Here is a 12,749-nt window from a genome sequence, read left to right as displayed (position 1 = left end):
TGCAAGTGTGCTTGAAGGTAGGAATTTGACAACATTGCTCCGAGCTGTGTGGCAGCCAGGTTTCTTAGCAATCAGACACAATTGGAGTCTTGGGTAATTTTAGTACATGAACAGTGCATGTTAATAACCTTCCATGACTAACGCATGAGGTTCCTGGTAAGTAACCTTTAGTAAACCAAAAATGTGAGTTGATAGAAGCATGAGTCACTTGCCTGTTAAGAATTAAAGGAAGGACTTACAATTTTGTTTGTGTCACGTGACCCATGGGGAGCTTCTGTGGCCTGGCAGAGAGCCTCAGGCCACATGTGGAAACTGATTTGATAAGTAGGTCTCCTCTACTGCAGGGCTGGTGTTGTGATTATCTCTTCTCTGCATACTGCAGCATTATCAACCTTTCTCTTTACTGGATTATTTCCATTAGCACTCAAAACAGGCTGTATTGATTCCCATCTTAAAACTTACTTCACATCCCCTCCAGCCATGACCACAATTCTCTCCTTGTTCCTGCAAAAAAACTTCTCAAAAGAGTTGTTTATATAGTTGCTCTCCCTGTATGTGAGTTCCACATCCCCGGATTTAACCAACTGCGTATACTCAGGGAAAAAAAAGAATTTTCTCTTAAAAAAAGAAATATTTGAAAAAAATTAAAACTATACATAACATGCATGACTTTTTTCTTTTATTTTCTTTCTTTCTTTTCTTTTCTTTCTTTCTTTTTTCTGTTTTTGATGCTGGGGATTGAACTTGTGGGTGCTTAACCACTGAGCCACATCCTCAAACTTTTTGAATTTTTTTTAAATTTAGAGATAGGATCTCACTAAGTTGCTTAGGGCCTTGTTAAATTGTTGAGGCTGGCCTTGAACTTGTGATCTTCCTGCCTCAGCCTCCTGAGCCACTGGGATTACAGGCGGTATGCCACCATGCCTGGACAGACTTATTTCTTGTCATTATTCCCTAAGCAATACAGTATAACATGATTTACATAGTATTAAGTATTCTAAGCAATCTGGAAATAAAGTATTATGGAGAGTGGACTTAGGTTATATGCAAATACTATTCCATTTTATATAAGGGATTTTAGCAGCCATGGATTTTGGTATCCAAGAGGGTTCTGGAACCAGTCACCCATGGATACAGAGGGATAACTGTATTCAGTGTCCATAATTCTTCTCCCATTCTGTCTTGACCTATTCTACAAGGTTTTGATCCTTTTAGCATTCCACGCAAATGACATTTGTCCAAGTTGTCATTGACTTCCTTAGTGGACGCCCCTGTCATTCTTGTTAGTGTTATCAATACAGTAACCAGCTCATCCCTGTGTGTCTGGGCTTTCTTGGGTTTTAAAACGGAAAGTCTTGTATTCCAAGAACTACCTCAGTCCTGGGCAAATCCAGACTGCAGATCATCCTTGGCCAATGTCCTCCATGTTACTGAGTCCATTGATGTATTCTTAGTCTTCTTCTTGATCTTGTAGCAATCTTTTATATAACAGCTTCATTGAGGTATCATCACTAAACAATAATGCACATATTTAAAGTGTATAAATTACTAAGTTTGACTATGAGTACAACCACGAAACCATCATATCAATCAATGTGATGAACATATCCATTATCTCCAAAAGATACAGTTGCAATCCCTCTCTCTTGCCTCTTATACTTTCTCCATTTAGAGATGTATTAATTATTTATTGTTGTGTAATAAATAAGCTTAAAGCAACAAACATTTATCATTTATCAATTTCTCTGGGTCAAGAATGTGGGTCTAACTGACATGAGGCCTCTGCCTCAAGGTTGTGACCCAGGCATTGGCCAGGGCTGTGATCTCATCTGACAGCTTGATTGGGGAGATAGTTCTTTCAAGGAGGGATTTAGTTCCTCACAAGCTGTTGAACTGAAGGCTTCAGCTTCTCACTAGCTATTGGCCACAGTCCTCACTCAGTTACTTGCCACATGGACCTCTTCTTAGTGCAACTCACAACATAGAAGTCGATCTCTTCAGAGAGGATGGGAGGAGTGGGGAGAGAGGGTGGGGACAGTACAGTACATCAGCCAGGAAGATGAAAGTCACTATTTTTTAATCTTAAAAATTACATCTCATCATGTTTACCACTTTCTGTTTATTGGAAATCAATCACTCCAAAATCCAGCCCACTCACAAGGGGAAGGAGTTATACCAGGAGGTGGCAATCTTAGGAAGCCATTTGAAAGGTTGCCTACCATACCAGGCGATCATTGATTGCTTTCTGTCACTTTAGAGTAGTTTTTGTTTTCTAGAATTTTAAGTAAGTGGAATCATACAGTAGTATTCTTTTTTATCTGTCTTCTTTCACTCAGTATATTATACTGAGTTTCATTTATGTTGTTGTATTCATCAATGGTTCATTCTTTTAATTGCGGAGTAGTATTTCATTGTATGGTTATACCACAATTTCTTTATTCATTCATTTGTTGATGGACATTTGAGTCTTTTTTAGTTTTTGGTTGTTACAAATAAATCTCCTTTCAATATTGATCTATAAGTGTTTGCATGGACATATGCTTTCATTTCTTTTGGGTAAAAATGTAGAATTGGAAAGGTTGGAACATATGGTAGGCTTTTATTTACCTTTTTTAAGAAACCAACACATAATTTTCCAAAGTGGTTGCACTATTTTACATTACCACCAGCAGTGTGTGAGAGTTCCAGTTTCTCCCCACCATTGTATACACTTTGTGTGGTCAGTTTTTTTTTCTTTTTTTGTTAATTTTTTTTTTAGTTGTAGATGGACACAATATCTTTGTTTTATTTATTTATTATTGTATGAGGTGCTGAGTATTGAACCCAGTGCCTCATGCATGTGAGGTGAGAGCTCAGCCACTGAGCTACAACCCCAGCCCTGTATGGTCAGTTTTTAAAATTTTAGCCATTAGAGTTGTGTAGCGATGTCTCACTGTGGTTTTAATTTTTTTCCCTAATGATTAATGACATTGAAAATCACCATGTGTTTATTTGCTACATATATATCTTCTTTGGTGAAGTATCTGTGCAAGTTTTTTACCCATTTTTAATTTAGTTGTTTGTTTTCATATTTTTTGGTTTTTAGAGTTCTTTAGATATGTGATTCACAGACTTTTTTGTTCAGTTTGAAGCCTGTGTTTCATTTACTCTCTGCTTTTCTCTCTCTCTCTCTCTCAGCCCAGAGTGATGTACCACTGAAACATATCCTCAGTCTTTTTTGTTTTTATTTTTTTTTTTGTTTTGAGTCAAGGTCTCATTAAATTATTGAGGGTCTTGCTAAGTTGCTGAGGCTAGCCTTGAACTTGTGATCCTCCTGTTTTGGCCACCTTCCTAAGTAGCTGAGATCATAAGTAAGAGCTACCCCATCTGGTTTTACTCTCTCAACAGTCTTTCAAAGAGCAGAAATTTTTATTTTTTATTTTTTTGTTAGCAACTGATAATTGATTTATTAAAACAGCAGGCTTAGGCATCTGCCTTGGTAACTTTGAGTTCCTCTCCTGCTCAATCCTGGTGGAAGTAATCTGCTTAACAACCTCAGAAGGGCTGTGCAAGTCAATGAGTTGCTTGTGGATTCTCACCTGGAAATGGATCCCATGTCTTGGAACCTTCACCACAAGGTGTTTTTCTTGCAGTGATTCTCTTGCTAGGCAAGCCAACAGGTCCTCTCACTTTGAGATTCTTTCCCTTTGTGCCTCTGATCAAGGCAGCACACACTTTCTTGAGGGATTCCACATTGTGGCTGGTAAGGGTAATTCTAATTCAATGAATTGCCTCCTGTGGTTCCACAGGTGTCTTTCTGGTGTTTTTTAACACCATGGTGCGGCTTCCTGACCCACTCGTTCCTCAGCAAGGGAGAACAGCAATGAGTCAGGAGCAGAAGTGGGCAGCACGGTGTACCTGTAACAGCATTGCTCTCAAGTTTGATTCAAGCGGGTTATGAACTCCCAACTTTACCCCGTATACAGATTGCTGTATCACATCAGTTACCCTTCCGTTGATTGACATATTGCCTTTCTAGTGTCTGATGTATTCTGCTGTCAGTTCTATTCTCTACTATGCCCCCTCCCCTCCCCTCCCCTCCCCTTTTCTCTCTCTACCCCTTCTACTGTAAATCATTTCTTCCATTTGTATTATCTTGTCTTACCCCTCCTTTCCTCTTTGTAATGTTTTGAACGATCAACAATAAAAAAAAATAAAAATAAAAAAAAATAAAAAAAGAAGCAGAAATTCTTAATTTTGATGGAGTCTAACTTGTCAAATTTTCTTTTACCAATTGTACCATGTTTAAGAAATCTTTATCTAATCCAAGTTCATAAAGATTTTCTCCTATGTTTTCTTTGAAAAGTTTTACAGTTTTAATGTTTGCATTTAGACTTAAGATTCATTTTGAGTTAATTTTACAAATGGTGCAAGGTATGGATTGTGTACGGATAGTCAATTTGTTCACACATCATTTGTCAAGAGGATTGTCTTTTCTCTGTTGAGTTGCCTTTGCATCGTTGCTGAAATCAGTTTTCATATATGTGGGAATCTAATTCTAGATTCCATTTTCTGTTTCATTGATCTGTTTGTCTATTTTTATATAAATAAAGCATATCTTAATAACTGTACCTTCATAACAAATTTTAAGATCATGTAGTGTTATTCCTTCAACTTTGTTCTTTTACAAACTCATTATGGCTTTTCTGGGTCTTTTGTATGTCAATATGAATTTTAGAATCACCTTGCCTATTTCTAAGGAAAAAAAAAGCCTACTAGAATTTGGGGTGGGATTGCACTGAACCCATACATCAATTTGGGGAGAGTTCTAACATTTTAGTGAGTCTTCCAACCCATGAACATAGAGTATCACTTAATTTATTTAGGTCCACTTTAATTTTTCTCAGCAATGTTCTATAGTTTTCAGCATTGTAGTCTTTCATATATTTTGTCAGATTTATTCCTAAGCACTTCATATTTATTTATGCTACTATAAGTGGTATTTTTTAAAATGTCAACTTCTGATTGTTCATTGCTGGTATCTAGAGGTATAATTGATTTTTTATATTGATCTCATAATCCTGCAACTCTGCTAACTTATTATTGATTCTGGTAGTTTTCTTGTAGATTCCATTAAATTTTCTATATAGGAGATCATACCACCTACAAATAAATACTGGATGCCTTTTATTTCTTTCCCTGGCCTAATTGCACTGGCTAGGACCTCCAACACACTGTTGAACAGAAATTATGAGAACAGGCATTCTTGCTTTGCCCCTGATCTTAGAAGAAAAGCATTCTATTTAGCATCATTAAGTGTGAGGTTTTTTTAAGTGTGAGGGTTTTTAAAAAATTTTTATTTTTATTTTTTTAGCTGTAGATTTTTTATAGATTTTGTTATGAAGCTGAAGAAATCTCTTTACTTCCTACTTTGCTAAGAGATTTTATTTAAAATCATAAAAGGATATTGGAGTTTGGGGGTATCGCTCATCAGAATAGCACTTGCCTAATATGTGCGAGGGCCTCGGTTCAATCTCCAGAACTGCAAAAACAAGATAAAAGAACAACAGAAATAAATAAATAAGATAAAAGGATGTTGGATTTCGTCAAATGTTTTTTTCTGCATCCATTGTAATGATCACAGTGTTTTACTTTTTTAGTATGCCAATATGGTGAATTATACTAATTTTGTGATATTACACCAAACATTCATTCCTTGGATAAATTCCAATTGATCATGATGTACTATCATTTAAAAAAAAATATATATATATTGTTGTATTTGATTTGCTAAAGTTTTATTTGGGATTCATGCATTTATACTCATTATGGATGTTGGCCTGTAGTTTTTGTGATGTCTGGTTTTGGTGTCAGGGTAATAATGTTAGACTCACAGAAGGCATTAGAAGTATGTCCTCCTCTTTAATTTTTTGAGAGTTGGAGCAGAAGTTGTTGCTTTACTCTTTAATGTTTGATAGATTTGTTTTCTCCTATAATATCTTGTGGGCTGGAATTTTCTTTGTCAGAATTTTTAAACTACAAGTTCAATTTCTTTTATAGATATGAGCTATTCCTCTTGAGTGAGTTTTGGAATTTTGTGTCTCAAGGAATTTGTCTATTTTATCTAAGTTGTCATAATACAAAGTTTTTCACAATATTCCTTATTATCTTTTTTGTGTTATTAGTAGTATTATTTCTGTCATTCCTGTTGGTAAATTCTGTCTTTTCTCCTTCTTTTTTCTAAGTAGCCTGGATGGAGTTATATTGACTTATTATCTTCTAAAGAAATCATTTTTGGATTCATTGATTTTTCTATTGTTTTTCTGTTTTTTTATTTCTTTGATATGTCTCCTGATTTTCATGCTTTTTTTTTTTTTCTGTCTTCTTTGGGTGTAACAGGCCTCTTAAGGTAGAAGGTGTGATCATTTTATTTTTTTCTAATACAGGGGTCTGTACTTAAATTTCTCTCAAAGCACTGCTTTATCTGTATCCACACATTTTGAAATTATCTGTTTTATTTTCATTCCATTCGAAATACTTTTGATCTTCTCAGACTCTCAGCTCTTCTACTCAGTTTGGGGTGTGTACCAGGCTCTGCCTGAGTCCTCCCTTCCTATTTTAAGTCCTGGAACCTGGTGAAATTGGTTGATTTACTTTGTTTACAGTTGTCTCACATTACTTGATGTCCAGTTTCTTGAAAGCCATTGTTTTACATATTTTTTTCTGTTGCTTTTGGTTGCTTTATGTGGCTAAATTCTACCAAACATTAAAATAACAAAACTTCCAATAATATGTAAATTCCTCCATGGTAAAGAAATAGAACACTTAGACAATGCTTATAAGACTGTATAACCTTTATTAAAGGAAGAAGAAAAAGACAATATAGTGTGAGAAAGAAAAAATAAAGGCTAATCTCTAACGAATAACAAAATGGAAACCCTAAATGAAATAGTAGCAAAGAGAATTGCATAGTGGATAAAAGAGATAATATGTTATGATTGGATTTATCTCAGGATTGCAAAATTGACCCCATATTAGAAATCATTTTAATGAGGCAGAGATTTATTTTTGTCTTACTTGTTTCATTTCAGTTTTGACATTTTAGGGATTGATTTTAAAATTAAATTTTATAATTATGAAGAATAAAACCTAGTTTTCTTGTCTCCTCCATTATTTTTTCTTCCCTCTTCTCTTTAGGTAATTTTTTGGCAGGGGGGAGGTACTGGGGATTGAACCCAGAGGTGCTTAACCACCTAGCCACATCCCCAGTCCTTTTTTAAATTTTATTTTGAGACAGGGTCTTGCTGAGTTACTTAGGGCCTTGCTAAGTTAGGGCCTTGCTAAGTTGCTGAGGCTGGCTTTGAATTCTTGATCTCCTGCCTCAGCCTCCTGAGCCACTGGGAATACAGGTATGCTCCACCATGCCCAACAGGTAATCATTTTTTTTAACAACAACAAAAAAGTTGTAATCTATCTTTCCATTAAAAATATAATTTTACCCCACTACTTTTTAAACAAATGGTAGTATACTATATAGTCAGTACTCTATCTGCAGTTTCTGCATTGATGGGTTCAACCATTGGGAAATAAAAACAATTTTGAGGAAAAAAAAAATAATTGCATCTGTACCAAGTATGTACAGACCTTTTTCTTGTCTTTATTTCTTAAATAGTATAATATAATGGCTATTTACATCATATTAGGTATTATAATGATGTAAAGTGTATGAGAGAATGAGTGTATGTTATATGGGAATATTGCCTCATTTTTTATAGGGACTTGAATTTTGGATTTTGGTATTCATAAGGGTCCTGGAACTAATCCTCTGTAGATACCAAAAGGATGACTGTTTACATGTTTTCTGTATTTTTTCTTAAAATATATATCTTTGAAACTCTTTTTTTTTTGGTAGTATATAGAAGTGGTTCTAGTTTTTTTTTTTTTTAACAATTCATAGATTCCCACTATATAGATATGCCATTGTTATTGAAAAATCCCCTATTGTTAGGCGGGTGAGTGGGGGCTTTTGCACTGTAATGATCCTGTAATGAGTAAACTTGCAAGATATCTTTTTGTGTTTTTGCCATCATATATTTGGAATATTTTTCTAAAAGTAAGATTGCTGAGTCAAAGAATGAGTGTAGAGATAATATTGCCAAATTCTTTTCCACAGAGAATGTTCAACTTTGTATTCCAACCACCAAAGTATGAGAGCATCTATTCCCCAGAGCTTCAACAACAGAGTATGATGTTAAATTTTTGAATTTTTTATTGGTGCATCTCAATTATGCAGAGTGTTAGGTTTCATTGTGGCATATTCACACATACGTTTTGAATTTTTAATTTTTGCCATTCTTGTAGGAATGAAATCTTGTAAGAATGAAATCTCAGTTTTTAGTTATATTTCTCTAATGAGCAAAGCTGAGCATCTTTTCTTATGGTGAACAGTCATTTGCATTTTTTCAATTAATATTCTGTTCATATTCCATGCTTATTTTTCTTTCTTTTTAAATATTTATTTTTTAGATGTGGATGGACACAACACAATGCCTCTATTTTTATGTGGTGCTGAGGATCGAACCCGGGTCCTGCCACAATCCTAGCCCCCATGCTTATTTTTCTATATAGTTGTGTTCCCTATTTCAGGACCTTTAAAATATTAGGGATATTAACTCTTTGTAATATAAATGGAAATTATCTTTCCCCAGTGGATTGGTTCAGACTTTTTCTCTAACACAACAGGAAACCCACAGATGGGAGTGGCCCATATTGACTCAGTGGCCTAACTCTGTCAGGCATGTCCCTCTGAGATTCTGTGGGCATTCCTCTCACAATAAATAACTATGTTAAAGGCAGATGGGACCAGGAAAGGATAGCTCCAGAGACATGTCTCTGTTTTTAGGAAAAAACCTTCTCAGAAGCACCCAACAGATTTACAATCATATTTAATTGGTCAGCACTGTTATATATACCTCTCATCCCCAGCTACTGGAAAGTGGGAAAATTTCACAACCTATGGAATGGAGGTGGGCAAAGTGCAAGACATTGTAATACGTGTTGGGTTACCAACAACCACAGTAGGAACGGGCAAGTTTAGCTCAAATAGCCTTGTCCTTCCTCCCATTCTCTGACATGTCTGCAAATCCATGAGTTGGCTCACAATTCCAAAATGAATTCAGCCTTGGATGTATCAACAGTGGTATAACAAATGCAGCAAGGGAGATGTGATATCTTGAGACTTGTGCTCTGCCCTAGGAGCCTGTCTGTCATGAACACTGGGAGTGTGTTAGGGTAAAATAACTGGGTCAGAAGAGCAAGGGCCCCAGAAACCTTGCCCTGTCAAACATAGTGTGGAGATGTTTTATTAGAGAGGATATAGGAGGGTGCAAGATATGTCTCATTGAAAAGTTGAAGGGCTGGCACATGGAAAAATGTTAGATTCAATATGTAGTCACAGTTGGTGCACAGGACAGCAAGGTGGAATTTAATTCCTTCTAAAAAAGTGTTTTCCACTGATTTGGGACGGGGTGCTTCATGAGGCAATGGAGCTTCCTACCTGGATCAGTCTTGCTGCTCCTGAGGTTCTATCCTTCCCTGGGCTCAGGTTTTATCCACCACCTCTGTGTCAATGATTCTCCAATTCATCTATAATCCAGATTTCTTTCCTAGGCTCACAGGCTTCAGACTTCTGTCTTCTTCACCCTATTGTGAAACCTTTTCTGATTCTGAATTGAATCAATCAGGGTGTAACTGGAAACAGAAACCTCTTGAACATTTAAAACAAAGGGACTTTCATGTAGCGAGTCTGTGAACCATATGAAAGAAGGGTCAAGGAATCAGAGGACAGTGGGACAACCAAAATGATTGACAGCAGAAGGAAACAGCATCACCCCTAGACTGGAGGATTATCCAGAGAGCTGGAACCACAGCAGACTTGCCTGGAAGGAACTGAAGAAATAGAAAAGACACAGCAACTACCAAAAATTCTGTTAAAGCAGGGGGCAGGGAGAAATAGCCTGGTTCCTTTTCACCCCCAATTTCCTGCTCATGATCCCCAGTGATCGAATACAGTCAGAAACCACTTAACACATGAACCTGGGAAATGCAGCCCATTAAGCGGAAGATAAAAGTCATGGAAAATGGACAGATCCCAGTCAGGGAGAGGAGAGGAAAAGTGTGTTGGTCAGCTGCCCGTCACCATGACAAAATGCCTGAGATAGACCACTTCATAAAGGGAAAGGTTTATTTTGGCTCATGGTGTCAAGGGTTCTAGTTCATGATCAATTGGCCCCATGCGGAGGTCTATGGGGAAGCGATACCTCACAGCAGGAGTGTGTGGCAAAGGAAGCTGTTTACTCCATGGCTCATGGGAAGAAAAGAGAGAAAGAAAGGGGTTGGGTCTCAACACCCCCTTGAGCCCCTCAATGACCTACCATCACTGACTTTATTCCACTAGTGCCGCAGTCTGGCTGGGCACAACTCACGAGCCACTTGACAAGCATAAACGAACTTTATTTTTAGAACACACAGGCCACACGAGCTCTTCAGGAATTCCCTGAGAGCCCAACTGCCACCACCGGCTTCCCACAAGCCTCTTAACCGCCCCCCCCCTCCTGCTCTTGAGGCCGATTGGCTGGGTTGCGTGGGCGGAGCCAAAAAGTCCACCAATGAGCAGCTCCGTGATCTGAAAGGGCGGGGAAATAGCCCAATGAGCATCACAGCAGAGGAGCCTATCAGCTGGCAGCTAGAAGTTTGCTGGGGCCACTGTGAGCCAATCATCAGCTGGCAGCTGGAAGTTTGCTGGCAGCAGGAAGTTTGCTGGGGCCCTTCGGCTGTGGCTCTCAAACACTAGGCTCCACCTCCTAAAGGTTTCCTCACCTCCCAATAGTGCCATAGGCTGGTGACCAAGCGTTCAACACGACATTTAAAAAAAAATTGTTTTAGCACTTATGTCTTTGGTGTCTTATCTACTTTGACTTGTGTTCTCCTGAAATTCTATCTCAGAGACCTAACACACTCTGAACTTGGAGGTGGGGTTTTGGAGAGATTAGTAGGTTTGATGACGTCATGAGAGTGGGGATCTCATGATGGGATTTTTTCAGAACCCTTGTCTTGTTCCTGATATTAGGGGTACATGTTTAGTGTTTCCTCTTCTAAGGTAGGTTAACTGTGGGATTCTTGCAAACATTCTTGTTGAGGAAGTTTTCTACTGTCCCTAATTTTTTGAGTGGTTTTATCCTGAAAGTGTGCAGGATTTTGTCACATGCATTTTCTCAGTCTACTGAGCAGATCATGGGATTTTTATCCTTTATTATATTAATGTAGCAGATTACATTTTCTAATATGAAACCACACTTGCATTCCTGGAATAAATTCAACTTAGCAATGGTATTTTCTTTATATGTTGTTAGGTTCAGTTTACTAGTATTTTGCTGAGAATTTTGCATCTATGTTCATAGGGAATTTTGGTCTATGATTTGCTTTCAGTATCCTGTCTTTGGTTTTGTTATCAGGATAATATTGGCTATGTAGAACAGTTAGGAAGTATTTCTCACTCTTCTATTTTTTTAGAAGGGTTTGTGAAGGATTCATTTAATTCTTTAAATATTTAGTGGAATTCACCCCTGAAGCCATATAGGCTTGGGCTTTTCTGTAAGTTTTATAGTTACTAATTCAATACCTTTGTATGTCTTCAGATTTTCTATTTCATTTTGACTCAGGTAACTGTGAGGGTTGTAGCTAGGCTTCAGAGCTGTCAATCAGCTCACCCTCTCTCTCTCCCGCTTCTTGAAATCTTTGCTTCTTTCAGTGCATCAGTTTTTCTAGTCTTTTTGGCTTGCTTATTCATCTATATCATGGCCACCATAAGATGGTGGTCTAAGCTCCTGAGTCCTAATGATCTTCAAGGTCCATTGACCATGGTATACTAATGGTCTCTATGTCATTATTCTATATTCCCAGAGAAGAATTTAATTGGCTTTGCATGAGGTAGGCCTGCATCCTGCTTGGATCAGCTCTGGCAAAGGAAGGTGAAGTTCCCTGGTACACTCAGCTGCCTTCTCTGGGGCTGCGGTTTCCCGGCTGGGACACTGCAAGAGGATTCTCCCAGAAGCAGCCTCTGAGCCAAAGATTTGAGTGCAGGTGACTTATGAGCAAAGTATTCCAAGGAGAAAATCTTGGAAGGGCAGGGGGAAAACCAGTGTTAGAAGGGGAAGAGAGAGGTGCAATGAAGTGAAGGGGTGGGAGGATTCAGTGTCAGAAGAGGAAGGGAGAAGCCAATGCAGGGAGGGAATTCAGACAGTCTGAATCTCTGCTTGATCCCTTGGAGAACTCTGGTGTATAAATTGCCTCTGAGAGTTTCCACCTACGTGGGCAAGGGAGGTTGAGCTTCCTACTCCTGTACCAGTCTGTCATTGCTGGAGGGTGGGAATGGTGGGGGTTAAACTTGTAGGCATTTCTAGATGCCAACTCTGAATATGTGGATATGTGTGTAGCAGCTCCAGGAGCCCAAGGACAAGTGCTTGGAGAAGGTTGCAGCTGTAAATGATTAGTAGGAAAGCCCAGAGAAGCTGTAGGGTGGGAACCTGCCCCAGGAAAGGGGATGCAAGGGGAATCTGGGTAGGGGACTGAAGGTGTCCACCAAAGAATGCACAGGTCTGGGAGGGATGATGGATTTCTCCCATAGACATCACAGGATAAGGCAGGAGGTAGAAAGTAATGCATGGGATCAGAGACGTACAGGGCAGTGCTGCGGGGCAGGGCATAGTGTT

General features: G+C 38.1%; 1 pseudogene; it reads right to left on the bottom strand.

The window, feature by feature from the left end:
* Positions 1 to 3,462: 3,462 nt before the first annotated feature.
* On the bottom strand, positions 3,463 to 3,816 carry LOC101961380 (small ribosomal subunit protein uS10 pseudogene; annotated as a pseudogene).
* Positions 3,817 to 12,749: the final 8,933 nt, after the last annotated feature.

The sequence above is a fragment of the Ictidomys tridecemlineatus genome, chromosome 5 (genome assembly GCF_052094955.1).
Source record: "Ictidomys tridecemlineatus isolate mIctTri1 chromosome 5, mIctTri1.hap1, whole genome shotgun sequence".
Classification (NCBI taxonomy): Eukaryota; Metazoa; Chordata; class Mammalia; order Rodentia; family Sciuridae; genus Ictidomys; species Ictidomys tridecemlineatus.
Note: the sequence above shows the minus strand (reverse complement) of the source record. Positions and strands in the feature narration are given on the sequence as shown.